General features: G+C 44.0%; 1 protein-coding gene across 18 annotated transcripts in view; it reads right to left on the bottom strand.

The window, feature by feature from the left end:
- MYT1L (myelin transcription factor 1 like) overlaps positions 1 to 14,871 on the bottom strand; it is a 406,245-nt gene that overhangs the window by 359,217 nt on the left and 32,157 nt on the right. For all 18 annotated transcript variants that reach the window (XM_049695859.1, XM_049695858.1, XM_049695861.1 and 15 more), the window contains exon 2: positions 5,097 to 5,188. The gene's annotated coding sequence lies outside the window, so the exon portion shown is untranslated. The remainder of the gene's footprint in view (positions 1 to 5,096; positions 5,189 to 14,871) is intronic.

The following is a 14,871-nucleotide window of genomic DNA, read 5'->3' as shown; positions in this document are numbered from 1 at the left end:
GGAGAAGGAAGAATGCCCTCCATCCATGGTCTTGCCAAGGCCAAAGGACGTGTCTCCTGTCCTCACTCTAACCTTCTCGTCACCATCCCCTTGGCCTGCTCTCGTCCATCCTGACTCTTCCTCGCCCAGCCTGGGGAGGCTCGGGGCTGTGCTGGCCACTCACCAGGGCGCAGCCTCCAGGCCCCTCTTAGTCCCGTCCCACTTCACCCCGAGTCACTGTGACTGGCTGTCAGCCGGGCACGTGGCTCGGGACCAGCAGTCCTCTGCGACAGCCACTCAGACATGGTTGTGAGGATTAAAGGCGGCGTCTCCTCAGTGAACCATCCTTTGCAGGCCTCTCTAGTCATTTAACGCTTCTGCATATCTTGACCGTTGTGACACTGCAGGACCCTCCGTGGGTTCCTGGTCTGGGCACAGGTGACAAAACTCCCTTTGTTCTATGGTTTGGGGTGTTACAGGGGCTAAAGGTATTGACTTCCTGAGTTTCAGGGCCACTCCTGAGCGGGAATATAGTCTCAAGGGTGGAGGAAAATAATGCCTGGTACGTAGGAAAAATCATATACTATTGTCATGATTGAGCCACTCAACATAGAAGAAGCAGAAAGAGATAGAGAGGTGGAGAGAGGAGGAAGGAGAGAAGAAGGAAAGAAAAAAGGAAGGAAGAAAGGGAGGGAGGAAAGAAGGGGGAGAAGAAAGGAGGGAAGGAGGAAAAGGAGGAGAAAGGAAACAAGAGTGTCCTTCCATCTTCTGCCAGTACTTGCTCTGTGGCTGGGCTGCTTTTCCCGTGGGTTCAATTATCCTCCAAGTTTGTTGGCTGGTTAGTTTCAAGCTAAGAGAAAGCCTTCATCACGTCTTTCTCTTTTGCTTATCTAGTTTATGAGAGTTTCTAATTTATATTATCAAATAGGCAGACACTGGACACATCTTTCCCTTGACTTAGTTCTATTCAGAAGCTGTTGTAACAAGGCTGTACTTACATGATTTACTTATTAAAGAGGCAGTGACAAGCTCACAGCATAAAGTCAAAGATGGGATAAGAGGTGAATGAAACAAAGGCTTCGATGTGGTAAAATTCTATGGAATTTGAAAGAGATAAGATATAAGAAGTAGTAAAAAGAAGTATCAGAAAAGGGGAAAAGTGAAAAAATAATATAATTAGTCAGAAAACTTAAAAAGTAATAAAATATTCATGAACAGCTAAACACATTCATGGACTAAAATACAAAGTATGAATTTTCTAAGAAGGTTCTCTTCATATGAAGAGTACTTTAAGCATGTAATAATGATTTTATATGGTATCAAATTGGGTCATTTTAGTGAAACAACCGTAAAAACACTGGTTAAAGATCACTTACGCATCTGAACTGTACAGCTCAGATGTCTGCAGATCGGTTTTGTGGTTTCTACACTTACGCATATCGAAGCTGCCTCACATGTAGGCATTTATCTCTAACACAACCAAGTGGTCGAGGAGCTCTTTGGAGGTCAGAGTTTGGAGCAGTGACGTCTCTCCGGAGCCCGCCATGTGGTGCACCTTCAGCCCAGGCCCCGCCCCGTCTATCTGATCCTGGACACCTTACATCACCTCCCCTTCCGCATTCTCCTCTTTGAAACGTGGACGTGCCTCAGGAGTCGTCAGCCTTGCAGGACGAGGTCACACCTCAGAAGTGTCCACGATGGTGCCACAGGCACGCAGCCGGCGGGAGGGGGATCTTCTAGAAAACAGGCCCACAGCCTGAGAGGCATCGGAGCTTCCCAGGTGTGGGAAGCTGCCCTGCGGTTTTGGAGTCTGAGTCCCCAAGGGGATTACGATGTCCTTCATCTTGTGGGTAAAGTGGCCGTGACCCAAGGAAGCTGGGCCTGCTGGAGGTGGCAGGTGTAGGACAGAAGCCCTCGGTTTTCCCCATTTCACTTCAGTCTTATCTTTTGTACCACGCGTACACACCACAGCAAGTGTTCTCATGTCTCAGTTACTAGTAGTTTAGGGCAAATGGCTTTTTTCCTTTTTAACAAACTCTTCGGTAATCTGTGTGAAGGTCGGGGTGCGTCGCTCTCCTCATGGTCAGCTGGGGAAGCTCTCCAACTAGCCCATGAGTGTGGTCAAGGAATGAGGTCAAAATTTATTGCTTTATAGACATTTATAGCAAGCTCAGTGTAGTAACATTTCAATTACCTTGAATAGGGTTAGTTGTTTAACTTGTATATTTAGGAAAATATAAATCATCAGACATTTGAAATATTATCATATGAAATAGAAATTGGCCCTTCACAGCTATAACAGTTCCTGATCATAGCAGATTCTTAAAATATGTCCCTTGAATTGAATTGAACTTACTCTATATCTCTCCAGAAGCTAAAACTGGGAACAATAGGTACCTAATATAAAACGGTAATTTCACCTCAAGAATATTATGAATAATATTCCAACCATTAACGCAGCCCAACAATGGCACGGGCCACCTTGCTAGGTAGTAGTCTATCCTTTTTTTTTTTTTTTTTTTTTTTTTTGCGGTATGCGGACCTCTCACTGTCGTGGCCTCTCCCATTGCGGTCCGGACACGCAGGCTCAGCGGCCATGGCTCACAGGCCCAGCCGCTCCGCGGCATATGGGATCTTCCCGGACCGGGGCACAAACCCGCGTCCCCTGCATCGGCAGGCAGACTCTCAACCACTGCGCCACCAGGGAAGCCCAGTAGTAGTCTATCCTAGAAAGAGTCAAGTAGGCAGTAAAAAAGCTCCTTTCCAGGGACTGGTGTGGAGGGGAAACTAGTTTGCTCAGTACACTCTGCAGAACAGTACCATGAACATGGTACAACCTCTCTCTAATGGTTGTGGACCTAGAAATACTCAGGGTGAGGCATTAAGAATAATCCCAGTCACTATATTGGAATGGCTAATAATGAGATTATATTTTAAAGCACGTTTGTTATTGTGCTCTTCATGCCATGTGTCTGCACCCACTGTATGGATTCTGTTACTAACAAACAGGTGAGATCCTCAAGCAGAGCCCTGCCCATCCACCTATGAGTCAGCAGTGTCTCCCTTACATTGTACACACAGTGGGTACTTCGTAGGACGCATCAGTCAAAGGACAGGAGGATGAAAGTGTAGGATCTGGAACTGAGTTCTTGGGAATTCGGAATATATAGAGAAATAAAATGTTAGCCTTTTAGATCTCATAATGTGAGATTACTTTTTCTTAAAGAAAAGTTCATAAAGGTTGTCTATGGAATGGCATTCAAACACCGATGGTTAGCTATATTTAGAATCACAGAGGATACACAGTCATACAGCAAGATGTGGAAAGAAGGAGCATTTTGAAAGCACAGTGCTTCTCAAAAGCCTAAAAATGTACCTATCCTTTGAGCTAGCTATTGTACTATGAATTTATGCTAAAGGAATAATTAATGGTGTAAAAATTTTAGGTAAAATGTTGGCCATTAAAACTCTTTTTGCAAAGCAGAATTTTAAAAAGCCAACTGATAATATTACAACAGACCTATATTTCAGCATAGGTGTGAAGCGGAATACTATTGATCAAGAAAAAATGATGTTATGAAAATATATTTATTGATATAGAAAAAGCTACGTGTGACACACCAAGTAAAAAAGGAGGAAAGAACACAATGTACGGTGTGATCCATCTTAATTTAAAATCATGTGCGAAGATAACAATTGCAAAGGTTTTAAACCAAAAGATTAATTGTGGTTATCTCTGAATTCTGGTATTTTCAGTGTTTTAACTTTTTAATTTTATATATATATATATATGCATTCTAATATTCTAATTTTCCTACAATGGGCATTACTAATTAGGTAAAGAAAACTCAAGCTGAAAAGCCTCTTTCTCCAGCAGCTCAGTATTAGTGGGAGTGACAGTACTTAGAAGATAGGATCCCGATGATGGTACCACAAAAAAGTGCGGGAGAGTAAAGCGAAAATGTTTTGAAAACATGTATAATTTTTGAACAACTAAAAACTGTTTGGTATATAGAGAGTATTGGTTCGTTTCTCACAGCCCTGACGGGGACTGAATCTGTCTAATTTGTGAGAGTCGCATGGCCCAACTCGCCCACTCATGGTCAGAAGAGAAAGTAGAGGCCTGGAAAAGTCCTGTGTGTGCTTCAAGCTCACAGGACAGGGCAGAGGTCACCCACATGCTCTGGTCAAGGTAAAGCTCCCCGTTAATAGAGCTGAAAATGAATGAAATTACGTCTCAAGAGAGATTTCGAAAGGGATACAAATGACCTCCTAGGACGTGCCAGCCCGGGAAAATGAAACTGTGAGCTGAAACGCTGGTGGATTCTCTGAAATCGGTGTGACCTGGGCCGGTGGTCCACCTCCCTCAGCCCGGGGTCCTCATGGTACAAGGGGGTGACGATATTTCCTTTTCAAGGGTACAGCAAGGATTCAAAAAGATAAGTTGGAAGTTTGCGCCGTGGCCCAACGCCAAGCAAGCACAGAACACATGCTAACCATTCTCATTAACAATTTGCCTCTCCGTGTATAAATCAATAGTAGAGAGGAATTTTACAAAAGAATAACATTTCACAAAAAGCCACCTTTGCCCCTCTAATTCTGAGTCTGTGTCACGCTCATCTGAAAGACAAAGTGGGTACCAGGACGATGGGTTATGGGTGTAGGCTCACTCAGCACGCCCCACCAATTAGTTTGTAGAGTGGTTGTGAAGACCCTTTAAGAATCTGAGTAGAAGTAGCCTGTAATCTATAAGACACCATGTGAATAACAGGGATGGAAAATTAAAAACACTATGTAGATATATAAATATGCTTTTTAGTTAATGTCCATGTGGTTTGATTTGATTCGTTTCTGAAATATTCGGATTGCACACAATGCTGTCATCAGTGTAAAGATATCAGAAAAAGTCGTAGCTGATATACCAGTTAAACATGTGCATATTTCATCAACTAAACAAAAAAGTAAAACTGAAACATCTAAATACCAAAACCAATAAGAAATGCTTTCTCAGTTGCCTAATTTGACACCAGGCATCACTGCATTCCAAGTTCTAGTTGTTTTTGGGTAACACTCTTTACAGTCCTAACAAAAGTACAACCCCAGTTGTGTTAACCTACCACAGTCTGTGACACTGCAGATGTCAACGTGGGTCAGACAAATGTCCGGGCAGCAGCTGCATGCACCTCCGCCTCGGCCTCCGCGTGAGCTTCTGTACGTGAGAGAGGACAGGAGACGTGGTTAGTGACACCGAGACTGGGTGGTTTCCCTATGCATAAGCTGTTCCTCTTGAATCAACCGAGGCTGTGCACACACGCATTTGCACTCAAGTAGTCTTGGAACTACACAGCCCTACAATATGTCCTCAAAGGGGTGGCGCTTTTGAAATAGAAGTCTGTTCTTGAGTAAAAATTAAGGAACAAGGTCAGGTGTGTGAAATTTGAGTCAGTCCTGAGGTCTCTGGGCTCCCCACTAAGACCACCAACAAAGACAGATGAGTCAGAGATGAACTCAGATGCCAGGATGCTGCCCGCCTGTCAGGTGGGAATCAGTCACCAGCAGAAGGTTCTGGGCTGCAGGGCAGGCGCCCGAGATTTAAATACGGCAGCGCACGCAGGGTCAGGTGAGGATCTCACAATCAGATCGCTCACCCAAGGCCATATCAGGACTCATTCTACATGGAAATAATTTAAACCTTTAAAAATAATAAAAGTAAAGAAAGATGAGATGAGGAAGAGAGGAAGTTTCTGGTATTTCCTATTTTCTAGGTTTACCTGGAAAATGGGGTGATTGAAGAAAAGGGAAAGAATTCCTGTGGAACATGAATTCAATTTTTTCTAACCACCAACCTTATTCATTCCAATTTTAGCAGTTCTGTGGGAGGAAACATGAAATATGAAATTCTACGCATTCAACTCTGCATGAATCTTTTAACTCTACCTGGAATGCCCTCCTTCTCTGGGTCCTCACACGCCTGCCCAGATCACACTTCCTATTGTATGTGAGAGTGGCGAGAAGACTAAGAATCTTCACATAAAGAAAAGCACAGAAAACAGCTCCCACTAGGGAATGTCCAACTCAGAAGCCAGATATTGATCCAGCAGCCCCACTCCTGGGCATGTAGCTGGACAAAACTCTACTTTGAAAAGACACACGCACCCCAATGTTCATAGCAGCACTACTTACAATAACCAGGACATGGAATCAACCTAAATGTCCATCGACAGATGAATGGATAAAGTAGATGTGGTGTGTATATATATGAACATTACTCAGCCATAAAAAAGAACAAAGTAATGCCATTTGCAGCAACATGGTTGGACCTAGAGATTATCATATTAAGTGAAGAAACTCAGAGAAAGACAAATATCATATGATATCACTGGAATCTAAAAAAATGATACAAATAAACTTATCTACAAAACAGAAACAGACTCACAGACATAGAGAACAGATTTGTGGTTGCCAAGGGGGAAGGGGGTGGAGGAGGGATGGACTGGGAGTCTGGCATTAGCAGATGCAAACTATTATCTGTAGCATGGATAAACAACAAGGTCCTACTGTACAGCACAGAGAACTATATTCAATATCCTGTGATGAACCATAATAGAAACAGAATGTATATATGTGTATAACTGAATCACTTTGCTGTACAGCAGAAATTAACACAATGTTGTAAATCAACTGTACTTCAATAAAATAACTGACAAACAAGAATCCAGATGCTATATTCGATGCTGGGGGCCCACTATCTCATTTGCTCCTCAGAGGTAGGAAATATTGTTCTCTTCTTACGTCTGCTCAAGATGCTAAAGAAACTCACTGAGACACACAGCTAGGACTCCAGACCGACTCCGACCCTGGACTTCCTTCTACATCTCCAGGCTGCCCTACAGTCTCACACCCTCTGATACATCTATCCTGAGTTCTTCATTCTTTTATGAGAAAACTTTTAGCAATTGTGAACATGCTTTGGCTCACAAGCAGAAACATTCTCTTTTGCAGCTAGAATAGATGACTCTTCTAAGACAATATCATTGTTATTAAAATGCGGAGACCATTTTAGATCATTCAAAATCAAATGAAATATATGTATACTTTTAAAGGAAGTAATGCACTTATAAAGTTTCTGATGATTTCTTATAAATGGGAAAAATAAAACAAAGAACCCATTAGAAGATACTTACGAGAATTTCAGGCCTTGGGATCTTACTTTGTAACTGAAAATGACAGTAAATCTAGTTTCTACTTGGGTCAGAGTATGCTTGCCTATTGTGAGTCAGAAGTAAATGCTCTAATGATTTTAAGTAGCTCTCAATGGTTCCCTGCACTTGGGCAAGGCCATCTTGGAAAAGGTGACACCAACACAACAAGCTGAAGTGCACACACGTGCACACTTATTTCATCTAAAGTTGCCCTTGCTTTGATTTGATTTTAGCCAGTTATTTTTCTTTTTAAAAATTCAGTAAGTCTAAGGAAGTTTACATGATTTTACGTTTATCAAAACAGAATATTGGATTTTAAAATGTTGGAAAAAATTGACTAGAGTCTAAGTTATTCAGCCCCTATGTTTTACACTTTTTGTTAAACCCCATGTATCCAGCATCCTGGCTCTAATGCAGAATACCCGACTTAACGTTTATCCAAATGCTCAAAACTAAGTGATTTAAAGAACCATTAACTAACATGGGCCAGTCCCAATCTTTTTGTAAGTTTATCTTAAAAATATAAATAATCTAATTACTGTGGGTTGAAAAATGACAGAATTTCAAAAGCACAAGCTGACCTTCTCATTTATAAAATGAGGATAGTGGATTGGATAATTTTTAAGATTCCTTCTCACCTCTGCAGCTAAGCTGTAATCATCAGTAAGTTAGGGAACTTGGTCTTTAAATTTATATAAATATTCTAGTTAATAATTATTTCATAGTCTTTAAACACATAAGATCATAGTTATTTCTGCATTGATAACATCACTTTTAAACAGAAGAGAAGCAATAAGCTTTCTATGGAAATAATAATAGCAACACAACTGAAACTAATAAACTGGCCAACTCTACAATTTCGCCCTTGGAACGTAACACACTGGATAGTAAGTACAGTGATAGAGGGACTCGAGGCATGCCTTCAAGGACTCTCTGCTGGACACACAGCTCATGCTAGAGTATTTACTTGTCCCTCTCTGCAGCCTTCCCCAGACAGATATCACTTTTAAAGGATTTATCATTAGCTATATCTATTTGACTCATTTTCTGATGTGCTATCATTCATTTCTGGAGAAAGAGAAGTTATATTCATAATAACCTAAAAATAGAGACCTGCTGTGTGCTAGGTAATGAGCACGCGTTGTTTCACTTAATCCTCACTGCAAGGTAGGTGCATCCTAACACCGCTTGCACAGAAGACAAAAAAAAAAAATGAGGCACAGAGATGCTAACTAATTGGCCCAACATCACTAATTTGTGAATAGTAGACCGGTTTGAACCCCAGCAATCTAAGTCCTCAGCCTATGCCCATAACACCACACTAAGTCCTCAGTGCAATTAGAGGTCACTTTTAAAAAAAATAAAATCATCATTACCTAGACAGAACAAAAATCCTGGGGAGAATGTAATATAGGGTTTCTCGTTACCCAGATCACCTACAGCTTTGCTGTCCAATATGGCAGACACTAGCCGTGTGGGCTCCTGGGTGCTAAACGTGGTCCCTTTAAGCTGAGATGAACCATACATGTAAATACACACCAGATTTCACAATGGTACAAAAAGAGACCGTAAAATATCTCATTAATAAATGTATGGTGACTACCTATTGATATGATATTATGGGTTAGATAAATATAGTATCAAAATTAATTCCATCTGTTTATTTTTATTGCATTTAATATTTGCAGGAAAACGTGATATTACATATGTAACTTTGTGGCTCAGATGATATTCCTACTGGAAAGGGCTGATCTGAAGTCTCAGATTCATTTCACAATGAGCTGCCTTTTGGATTTTTATGAGAATAGAGCCAAATACAAATGCTCTGAGTGAAGACCTTCTTGTTTGAGGTCGACATAACACATTCAGGTCAGTCTCAGGAATGTTAGGTGTGTATTCTGCTTAAATTCATAGCACTTAACTCAAAGTTAGTTAATACCAAAAGGTATTTTCTCTGAGATAATTACACTTTTCAGAACTTTCTACGGCGTGATATAAGCTATGGTGATATAAGCTATGGGCTCATTCTCTTGCTTTCCTGCAGGCCTCTGTGGCTCCTGATGAGAGAGGTGGGCGGAGGCTCCTTGTCCTCCGAGGGCACCCATGGTGATGGGAACACTCGTCTGGCCACTTGTCTGGTAGACAGAATCCTCCCCTGGAGACAGAGTGGGATTGGACATTGTCCCTCAGCTGAGGAAACCTCAACGGGTACCATCACTGGCTGATGAGGACGTGTTCTATCTCACACTGGCAGACAGGTTGGAGCTTTTCTTCACAGTAGCCTAAAAGTTTGCTTCTTTATATACTTCTGTTTATTTATTCACATTGTTTTCAGGCTTATAGCGTTTCCCATCACACTTCAAGTATGGTAGGAGTATAGTGGCTCGTACTCTAAATTTTTAAAAATGCACTATTTGCTTATTATTATTTTTCAGGCCAGACTAGTTTCATTTAGTGAGCTAATTTCCACATATGCCTTATAGCAAAATTGGGCTGTGAGAAGTAAATACAAAATATCTTCAAATCTATGAACGTACAGCAACAACCTATAGCAACAATAATAAAATAATCCTAACAACCAGCTAACCACTGTGTTCACTTCAACAGACATCTTTCTGTAAGACTGGAATGAGAAGATCTCTTGTTCCTTTGCTTGATGCTCTGCCATGGAAATCTAACTCACTGGTCCTGCCCATGGAATAAAAGCAGGCTGACTGGAACAGACCTGAAAATCCTCTCTAACCGGGGTGAGCACATGACTGGTATTTCAAAGCATTTGATATTTGAGAAATGATGTGACTTTCTTAGTATCATCTGAGGAGACAAAACAATGAGATTTAGATGTAGATCCAATCAATTGTCTACAGAGCCAGTAATCCCCAAACCCCAAGCTCACCTGTGTCACCGCACAAACACAGCCTCACTCTAAGCCCAGCACTGTCAGGGTCCCGGGAGGTGGATCCCAGGAGGTGGGGGAAAGGAGAAGGCAGAGTGTGTGGTGAAAGGAAATGTGCTCCTTGGGGAAGACCTTCCTGTTTCAGGCTTAGGACCCTGGTGGGAGTCAGGGTATTTATGTTCTGACACCAGCTTGGCAACCCACCATCACAACATCACACATCACAACATCATGACTCATGAGTGTCATGATGATGTCAGCCACACAATCACAAATTACAGTACACAGGCAAAAAGGCAGTGGAGAGGAAGCCAGGATTTCTAGGTGGAAGTCCTGGCTCCTCAGCTCCCTCTGGAATCCCTTTCTTTTTTTTAAAAGACTTTTTTTTTGATGTGGACCATTTTTAAAGTCTTTATTGAATTTGTTACAATATTGCTTCCATTTTACTTTTGGGTTTTTTGGCGAGAGGCATGTGGGATCTTAGCTCCCTGACCAGGAATCAAACCCACACCGCCTGCATTGGAAGGCAACATCTTAACCACTGGACCGCCAGGGAAGTCCCTGGAATCTCCTTCTTGCTCTCATGTTCCTCAGCAGTAATACAAGAACTTTCAACAACTTGTCTTCAAACCGTGTCTTCTCCCCCCTAGTGCCCCCAGGTCACATCCAGCCCATGAGTAATATTCATATGTGCCCCGGAGGCCAGTGAGGGCAGAGTCGAGCTGGGGGTCTAGAGCCCTGACTTCTACTTCATCTGCTTTCGTTTTCTAAAAAGATTCTTCATTCATGAAAGCTTGGAAGCCGTTGGACGAGATGATCTTTAAGCATTTTCCTGCTCAAAGAGCGTCATGTACTTTATTACACCTGAGGTCAGGAAAGAATTAGTTGTATTAATTCAGCCTGTGTGATTCAAGAACTTACTTTTTAACGAAATACAACACTGACGTGGGCATGAAGATAACAATGAAGAAAGGGAATCGTTCAAGCCCAATTGCTTACAATACGTCCATACCAATTGGGAGACTAAGGAACCAGAGGCTAACCCGTCAGAATTCTATTAGCCGTCCATGCGGCCCATCAGCGCAAATGATTGTCTTTCTCCATATGCTCCGCCTCTGACAGAGAGGTCGGCAAACAGTGCAGTCCTCAGCCTCGCACGCATATTAGAATTATCTAGGAGCTTTTAAAATACAGCAACATCCACCTGCAGAGAGCGGGATTTAATTGGTGTGAGGTGAAGCCCAGGCATCAGTATTTTTTAAAAGCTGCCCAGGTAATCCTACTGAGCAGCCAGGGCTGAGAACCACTGGCTCAAGGGAAAGGCTTAAAGTCGTGGAGCTGAAGCATCCCAAGTTTGAATCGAATTCTTCCACTTCCAGCAGTATGAACTTCACAACTCAACTGGCTCCTCTCTTAGGGACACGAGAAAAAGAGAGGATAATAACACCACCTGCCCCACTCACCTTATAGTACTATTATGAAAACCAGTTTGGAAATAAAAGGGAAAGGCCTGGTAAAAAATACAGCTCTATGAAATTTCTATTTTTGCTTAAGGAAGACTCGGAGAAGTAAAACTCAAAGCCATGGACAAGGCACAGAAGCTGCAGACGTGAAATTGACCAAAAATTAGAAAAAAAATAAGGGGGGGTGCTATGTTCTTGGGTTTTAGCTACAAAGCTGTGGAATGGCTTTTCTATCTCTCAACTATGAAAAACCAGTGATGTGTAGTCTGGGTTTAAATCCCTTTATGACCTAAGATGAAAGTGTCCTGGACTCAGGACAGTGAGAGATCCCAGCCCATGATTTTACATGTTGGACCTGAAGCTGGAAGTCCTGAGACCGTGATTTAACAGATTTAATCCAGCAAGCGTATCCTCCTTGCGAAGAGTTGACCCTGCGGCACGTGAGTCGGGGCTGAGACAGGAGGAGGATTCCAGGTCCTCGACCTGAAAAAGCTCACCTCGCAGACGGGAAGGCGACAACACAGTGGTACGTCACCACTGCAGTAGGGATGAAGCCATCCTATTCAGACGAGGCAAGCGGACCAGGGCCTCTGGGGCTCAGCGCCCGGGCCCGTGCTCGGGGACCACAGTCCACACGCTGCTGTGGGTGTGGCAGACCCCCGGGAGCCCACTGTGGTAGGACACGTGTAGGGGTGCACGCCCAGCCCCACCCTGCAGTCACCCTTGGACCAGATGATTCTACACAGCTGGGTCTGGGAGGGACCCGAACATCACTGTCACATGATGTGTGAAAAGTTTTCAGTATTTCTGTACGTCGTTTTCTAGTTTCTCTGGAGTATCTTTTGAGATATAAAAAAGCATGATTCTCAGAGAGCCTGAGGAAACACCGCAACACTGCAAATGCAGGGGGATGGTGGGCTCTGCAGGGTCAGGGCTCAGTACAGGGCCCTGAGCAGACAGACACGTGGACACACAGCTGGAAGAGGACCCAGCCTCAGTGCCACGCTGAGTCGTAGGCGCCCTGTGCTAAAGTCATAGGAAGAGCAGAGTGTATGTTTATAGTTCAAAAAAAAACCAAAAACAAAGTGGCTCTGTGTTCCCATATCACAAGCAAGCCTGCTCTCACCGAATCGGATGTATTGACTAATGCCTGACGAACTCTTCTCCCAGACTGAGTCTTCTTACTTTAACCTCAAGTCTGTAAGGAAAACAATCAAGAAGAAATTTGGGAGCAGGACAGCAGATGGGGAATAAAGGTGTGAAAATCAGTGAGAGAGGAAGGAACAGGGTACCTCCTTTCCCCTGAAACATGAATTACAAAAGAACGCTTTTCTCTGTCTTGCATATTCCTATGTCACCTGCCAGGACGTTCCTGCTCACAGGAAAGACCTTGAGTCACAAGAGGAAGGGTAAAGGAAGCGGAGGTGATGGCCACGGCCAGGCAGTGGCCCCAGAGGTGGCAGGGGGAATGCAGTATGCCAGCCCAGCAGCTCTGCGACGTGGGGCCCCCATCGCAGGAGGGTGGATGCCGGGGAGCTGCATGGCGTCAAACCCCAAAGGGCTGAGAGGGAGAACAGGGTCAGGGGCCACAGGAGGGTGGAAGAGACTGGCCGAGCCAGTGTGACGGGCCGCCTGCCAGGAGCTCCAAGGCAGAGAGGAAAATGGGAGACTTCAGGGCACTCTCTCTGGAGCCCAGGGAGCACAGAAATGAGGAGCTTTCATTTCCCCCCAGATGCCTGCTCCTTGTGAGGATACATCGCACAGTCAGAGCCACAAGTTCACACAGAGAGGAGGTGTGGACCCCGCTTGTCCGCAACGTGCCGGACCTGGACATCAGTGTCGTGATTTTTTCTGTTAGAGCTACCAAGACGGTGCTTAAGAGGACAAAGCCTTCCAGGGAGGGGACAAAGCAGACCCACAATGAAGTAATAGTATGTAGTGTGTCCATTGGGAGGGGTGGACACAGCCCTCCTCCCGGCTTGTCAGGAGTTGGATGGGTTTCCAAATACCGGAGCAAAGAGGGAGGATGTGGGAGGAGATCCATGGAAGGAACCCAGGCTTCCTGGGCAGGGGCTGAGGGCATGCTCGCAGGAGGGCATTGCAGGGAGACGGCAGTCAGCACGGGGTCCCCTTGGGGGAACTGGACGGGCTGCTTCGAGACGTGCAGTTGTGCGTGAAGGGGCAGACACAATCCCATCCTATGAGCTAGCTCTACTTTCAGTGTGAAGTATTAAATTAGTACGAAATCTCAGGTCACAGGTAAAGACAGGGCTTGCAGACAAGCCTACTGGGTCACAGATGATGCAGACGACGGGCTGCTTCAGGTCACCTGACCGAGCCTAGAAAGCAGTGTGTCCTCAGGCGGATGTGGAGAGGGTCTCCGGGTTCGGGAAAGCACAAGCACGCGAAACCCCCTGGGCCTTGCTGCATATTGAGAATAGTTTCATCGCAGGAAGAATTCGGGAAGCGTTGGTGAGGACCCGGATCATATGAATTTTGCCTTGAGCTCAGCAAACCGTTATCCCAAAGTCAGATTTGTCACCTACACTTTATATGGCGCAGCAGAGGCCAAGCAGCCTCAGCACTTGCTGTAACAAAGGACGGAGATTGTATTTTCATTTAATATATAAACGGAGGAATTCCTCCTTTAGAGTTACCTCCATTTTACCAATGAGATCAAAATATGCTCGTTTTAAATACGCTTCACTTTGTATCTCTTTTTATTAGGGAGGGTAAGGGCATCTAAATCCCAGGCACATATGAATAAACACGAAACCCACTGTTCCTCGGGTACAATCTGATGCCCACTGCACCGTTCACCTTGTAGAAGAAGTCGACTGTTGAGTATTGGTTGAAAACAGGGTCATGTGCACAACACTCTGATGGGTACTATGAGATGGATTGCTCTATATCTTTAGATGCTAAGCCGACATCATATCTATCTCTATACACCTATATCTCTGTATTTACAGTCTCAGTTCTCAAGCAGCTGACCCCAGGTACAGAAGCAGTCACTGTCTGTGAACTAGATCTGTTATGTGCCATGAAAAATGATGTGCTTCCTCATGAGGCATATGATATCCCCAAAGTGGTAGGTATTCAAGCAGACACTGGATCCGCAGATGAATGCACACCAGGAAAGTTTTAAGAAGAACTCCTCCTGAATCAGGAGACACGCTGGACTATAGGACAACGATGTACACCCTTCCCTGTCAGGCTATGACATTAAAAGTGCTGAGGTCTTTGGAGCAAATACACAGGAGTTCGGAAGAGGGAAACCGTAGGCTGGGCAGGAGTTGGGAGTACTTCTCTGAAGCCTGAGTGTGAATCA

The sequence above is a fragment of the Orcinus orca genome, chromosome 13 (genome assembly GCF_937001465.1).
Source record: "Orcinus orca chromosome 13, mOrcOrc1.1, whole genome shotgun sequence".
NCBI lineage: Eukaryota > Metazoa > Chordata > Mammalia > Artiodactyla > Delphinidae > Orcinus > Orcinus orca.
The sequence above is the reverse complement of the archived record's forward strand: the minus strand, read 5'-3'. Positions and strand labels throughout refer to the sequence as shown.